This window comes from Sardina pilchardus, chromosome 8 (assembly GCF_963854185.1).
Source record: "Sardina pilchardus chromosome 8, fSarPil1.1, whole genome shotgun sequence".
NCBI lineage: Eukaryota > Metazoa > Chordata > Actinopteri > Clupeiformes > Clupeidae > Sardina > Sardina pilchardus.
In genome coordinates, this window is record NC_085001.1 from 4072426 (window position 1) to 4078682 (window position 6257).

Sequence of the window (6257 nt, forward strand, 5' to 3'; positions counted from 1 at the left end):
AAGTCAGGTTTATCAAGTCAAGTCAAATCAAGTCAAGTCAGGTTTATCAAGTCAAGTCATCACTAGTCAAGTCAAATCAAGTCAAGTCAGGTTTATCGGCCCCAGTCGTGGCGCGACTGGCTGGGGCACCTGCACCGCACGCCAGCGACCCGGGTTCGATTCCCGCCCCGTGGTCCTTTCCGGATCCCACCCTACTCTCTCTCCCACTCGTTTCCTGTCACTCTACACTATCCAGTCTGATTAAAGGCATAAAAAGCCAAAAAAAATATCTTTTAAAAAAAAAAAGTCAGGTTTATCAAGTCAAGTCAAATCAAGTCAAGTCAGGTTTATCACTAGTCAAGTCAAATCAAGTCAAGTCAAGTTGATCACTAAACTACATACTTGGAATACCCACCTGGTCACTAGCCATGTTTTGGACGATTTCATGTGAATAGACTGATCTCATGAAATAACAAAAAAAGAAACATCCGACAGAAGTCGTATAGTTTAAATCCATTTAATTCATACAAACATATAAAAATAACAGTAACATAGACAACAACGAAATAACAGATATAAAATCAACAACTTGCTCCATCTGTACAAAACATTACAAACAATTTATCAAAAAGCGGACAAACTCTGACTTAGAAAATGTTACAGTAGCATCTTAAATATAAGATAGTTTCATGTCCTTGTACAGTATGTCCTGAGAACATATAAAATCTGACATCTACAATATGAAACATGGAGTAACAGGTGGAGGTTATTCATGGGAATACAAACACAAATGGTATGAGAATATATGAGAACAGTACTGACACATACACACTCTCTCTCTCTCTCTCTCTCACACACACACACACACACTCACAGGACGCATGATGGAGGGTCAATAGGCACACAGAGGGCTGAACTGAGGGGTGTCACATGACGCCGTGAGGATGTCGGCGCTCGTCTCTCTCCGGGCTGCTAACAAGCCCTTAACGAGACGAGACGTTAACCCAAGAGCCCTTAACGAGACGAGACCTTAACCCAAGAGCCCTTAACGAGACGAGACGTTAACCCAAGAGCCCTTAACGAGACGAGGCATTACCAAGAGCCCTTAACGAGACGAGACGTTACCCAAGAGTCCTTAACGAGACGAGGCGTTAACCCAAGAGTCCTTAACGAGACGAGGCATTACCAAGAGCCCTTAACGAGACGAGGCATTACCAAGAACCCTTAACGGGACAAGACGTTACCCAAGAGTCCTTAACGAGACGAGGCATTACCAAGAACCCTTAACGAGACGAGGCGTTAACCCAAGAACCCTTAACGAGACGAGGTGTTACCCAAGAACCCTTAACGAGACGAGGCGTTACCAAGAACCCTTAACGAGACGAGGTGTTACCAAGAACCCTTAACGAGACGAGGTGTTACCCAAGAACCCTTAACGAGACGAGGCGTTACCCAAGAACCCTTAACGAGACGAGGCGTTACCCAAGAACCCTTAACGAGACGAGGCATTACCAAGAACCCTTAACGAGATGAGGCGTTACCCAAGAACCCTTCACCTCAGCAAACCCAGTCTGGGGACGTAGGCTCTTATGAAGTCACAGTGATCAATGCGACACACAGACTCAAAGGTGCCTGTGTGTGAGTGTGTGTGTGTGTGTGTGTGTGTGTGTGTGTGTGAGTGTGTGTGTGTGTGTGTGTGTGTGTGTGTGTGTGTGTGTGTGTGTGTGTGTGTGTTGGTATGGGGAAGGAGGATTTCAAGTTTGCTTTCTGCAGGTCTAGTGGATAAGCAGTGGTGCGCTGTCCTACTCCCTCTGTCACTGCAGCTCTCGGCCACTAGAGGTCGCCAGAGCAGCAGGCTGTGTGTGTGTGTGTGTGTGTGTGATTTTCCAGTGAAGGAAATTACGGACCTCCACACAGAAGTAGAGTGGGGGAGTGTGTGTAGAGTGTAGAGAGTAGAACTCTGTGAGTGACACTTGCTTTACAAGTAACAACACCCACATACCGTAGAGTGGAGAACTGCATCACTGGTCAGCTGCAGGCTTGTGCAAAATTCAGAATTGAATTGAGAATGACTCCTAAATTCCAATTCAATTCTTGAGTTTGAATTGAATTTGAATTGAGGTCAAAAACAGGATGCAGAATTACAATTCGAATTTGAATTAAGGGAAGTAGAATTGAAATTCAATGAAATTCAAATCAATTCACATACATAATTTAAGGGTACACTGCAAATTATTTGATTCTTATCAAGATTAAAAAAAAATACATTCACAAAAAAAGATAATTTACATTGTTTTAAGAGTGAATTTCTTACTTTAAGTGTTCAACTTTACACTATCTTAAATTAAGCACATCTTTTTTTGTCTCAAATAGGCATTAAAGTTAGGTAAATACTGTTAAAATGAGATCTTTTACATCTCTCCCTCAAATTCTCATCAAAATAAAGCTTGTTTTAAGATTCAGTAACAAGAAAATTTTACTTAATTTAAGATTTAAGATATCATCTTAAAAACAGCAGTTTATGCTTGTTTTTATAGTTATCTTATTCTGAGGCTGTAACAACTTTAAATACACGTAATCTAGACTTGTCACAAGCTGTGGCACTGTGGCGCAACAGGTTACAGCATTAGTACCATGAACTCGTGCAAGTACCCACGGGGACCCGGTTCGTATCTCACCTGCGGTCATATCCCAATCACTCGCCCACTCGCTTCCTGTCTATCTTCATTGTTCTATCTGAATAAAGGCAAAAAGTCCAGAAAATATACTTGCAAAAGGAATATAATCTGGGTCAGTTCACATTTAAGTAACCTAATTTTACAGTAAATTTTGCTAATATTAAGTATATTTTACTTATTTTGGGGATGTAAAAAATATATTTATAAGTAATCTGATTTTAAAACTAGCAATTTCAGCTTATGTTAAGTTTCCAAATACCATGCTTATTTCTAGATTTTTTATTTATTTTAACTCAAAAAATCTTGTCAAGTGAAATTATCTTGCTGCATGGACAGAAAATTTCACTTGTTTTGAGTATACCTTTTACCTCAGATTTAGTGTTTTTATCTTGTTATTAGACACCCTTTTTTTGTGTTTAACAATTAAGTTTCACAAAATATGTCAGATATGATCTCAACAAACACAGAATTTATAATTGAAAACAGTAATCAATTACATTTCCAATGTGTAATTTTCCCTGAACTGAATGTATGTGAGATTCAACACATTCGTCCTGTTATGTGACTGTGAATTTGTTTTGAATTGCCATGAATTGAATTCCACTTCCTGTCATTCCAATTCCAATTCAAATTCAACTTCCTGTGGGGTGGGGCCAATTCAATTCAAATTCCAACTCATGAATTGAATGGAGGGAAATTCTAAAATTCGGAATTGTGCACAAGCCTGGTCAGCTGGCTAACACACACACACACACACACACACACACACTACGGAAGACGGGAGAGAAGACCTGAGCATAGAATATGTGTAATGAGTGTCTGTATTTCTACAGACTGGCAGTGGAGAAAGGATACCTGTCTCTCTCTCTCTCTCTCTCTCTCTCTCTCTCTCTCTCTCTCACACACACACACACACACACACATACACACACATCTGCAGGGTTTCATTTCATGAACAGTCTCTAAACATAAAACCTGGGTCAAGAACCTGCCCAAAGCTTGGCTGAATTCAGGAGTGTTTGTAACTGAGCTTTTGCTATATATATATATATATATATATATATAAAAAAAACATTGAAACAGACAGTGCTCTCAGAAAGGTAGGTCATCCATGGCATCAGATTGTCCAACAGTGGCCCTAGCTTGCAGTGTGATGTCCAACAGTGGCCCTAGCTTGCAGTGTGATGTCCAACTTCTTGAAATTCCCCTTGGGGATCAATAAAGTATCTATCTATCTATCAACAGTGCCCCTAGCTTGCAGTGTGATGTACTGGTCAGGGGGCTGTTTGGGCTGAGACAGCAGTGGTAGGGCCAAGCGCTCCAGTGGAGGCCCTGTTCAGTGGAGGCCCTGTTCAGTGGGGGGCCTGTTCAGTGGGGGCCCTGTTCAGTGGGGGGCCTGTTCAGTGGGGGGCCTGGTCAGTGGGGGGCCTGTTCAGTGGGGGGCCTGGTCAGTGGAGGCCCTGTTCAGTGGGGGCCCTGTTCAGTGGGGGCCCTGTTCAGTGGGTCTGCATTCAGGAGCAGCCCCTGGTCAGCAGGTTGGCAGTGGGACCCTCAGGAGGAGGTTTCGTATCAGGGTCCATGTCTTGCACAGTAGGTGCAGTATGTGCTGTGTCCCTCAGAAGGAGGCTCGTGCCCAGCTCACCTTCAGTTCATGTGGATGGGTGAGTCTGACCACAGGGACCAGCTTCAGTTCATGTGGATGGGTGAGTCTGACCACAGGGACCAGCTTCAGATCATGTGGATGGGTGAGTCTGACCACAGGGACCAGCTTCAGTTCATGTGGATAGGTGAGTCTGACCACAGGGACCAGCTTCAGTTCATGTGGATGGGTGTGTGTGAACACAGGGATGACCTTCAGTTCATGTGGATAGGTGAGGCTGAGCACAGGGTTCTGGTCAGGAACCAGCTTCAGTTCATGTGGATGGCTGTGTGTGACCACAGGGATGACCTTCAGTTAATGTGGATGGGTGTATGTGACCACAGGGTTGTCTATCAGAGCCACTAGAGTGCAGCACAGTGCTGCGCAGGATTGTCCAATCAGCTTCAACCCGCCTCTTCAGCACCTTCTTCAGAGCACTCTGGAGTAAAGACAGACGTCACTTGTTAGCATTACTGACTTGAACAACTCTGAAAGGGCACACAAACATGTCTAGAACACACTAACAAATATATTGTCCTGGGAGTATTGGGAGAAAACCTAGCCTATTGTCTCCCATAAGCATAGTTCTGCCAAAGTGTTATCTGAAATGCAATATTGGCTTTCAATATGTCATTTCATATTTAATTTCTGTAATACAGTTGGTTTGATATCCGAACTACATGCATAATTAATTAGACTATATGAAGCGGTTTTAATTATTATAGCCTTTACAGAATTAGGCTATAGGCTGGCTTGCCTTGCATCGTATAGCACACTGACAGCCTGCCTACTGTCACTGAAGCTACTGTATATGACCCTTAATAATGATGCCTTTCATTAAAGAGTATAACTAAACATGGCAATATTAATGTGTTAACATAATCTATGTAAATTCATCGCATGGGAACCGAACCCGAGAACACGCAAAACATGCCTCGATTGTTCTCCTGTCACGCTGCGCATGACACCACGAAAGCATACGTTGCGCAGAGCCGCAGATTCCTTGGACCACACACATATCAAGTTCAAACAATGTAAGTTGCATAATTTTCAGAAATTCATTTAAACTAGCGGATAGGTAGCCTTAATCAATGCTTGCAACACTGTCGGAAAAAAGTTTCTCCTTCTATTTTTTAAGTTGTAGGCTACAGGTGACGAAAGCACAGGTTGACGGAACCAACGGTTTGGGACTCGTTTTCCGACTGGTGTTTTTTATTTGCAACACAGATTAATTTAGCTCGGCAGTTAGCCTGCCACCGACCAGGTTAGTTCAGAAGCATATGTTACCCCAGCAACTCAGCTGAGATTCCTGTTAGCGGGAGTAATGGAACCGAGCTCTCTCTAAAATTAGCTAGGCTTATCAAAGTTAGCCGCGATTTACGGTTAGCTCGCTTGATGGAATACCCCCCTGCTGGGTGTGTAGGGCAACTACAGGGGGTTGGGGCATTTAGTTCATGTCCTATTTAGTTCATGTCCTGCTGGGTGTAGGGCAACTACAGGGGATTTGGCCAGTTAGTTCATGCCCTGCTGGGTGATTAGCCGAATGGCCGCATGTTTGTGTTTGTTTAAGAAAAACAGGAAAGCTGGGGGGTATTCCAAGTATGTGGTTTAGTCACAAATCTGGGTAAGTTAACTCCGAGTAAGTGGTAAACCTCCTAATAGAAGAGCTGTATGACTTCATTCGGCTAACAAAACAATGCCACAGGGCTCTTGTTGTAAGAGGTTAACTCAGCCAGGTTTATCAAGTCAAGTCAAATCAAGTCAAGTCAGGTTTATCACTAGTCAAGTCAAATCAAGTCAAGTCAGGTTTATCACTAGTCAAGTCAAATCAAGTCAAGTCAGGTTTATCAAGTCAAGTCAAATCAAGTCAAGTCAGGTTTATCAAGTCAAGTCAAATCAAGTCAAGTCAGGTTTATCACTAGTCAAGTCAAATCAAGTCAAGTCAGGTTTATCACTAGTCA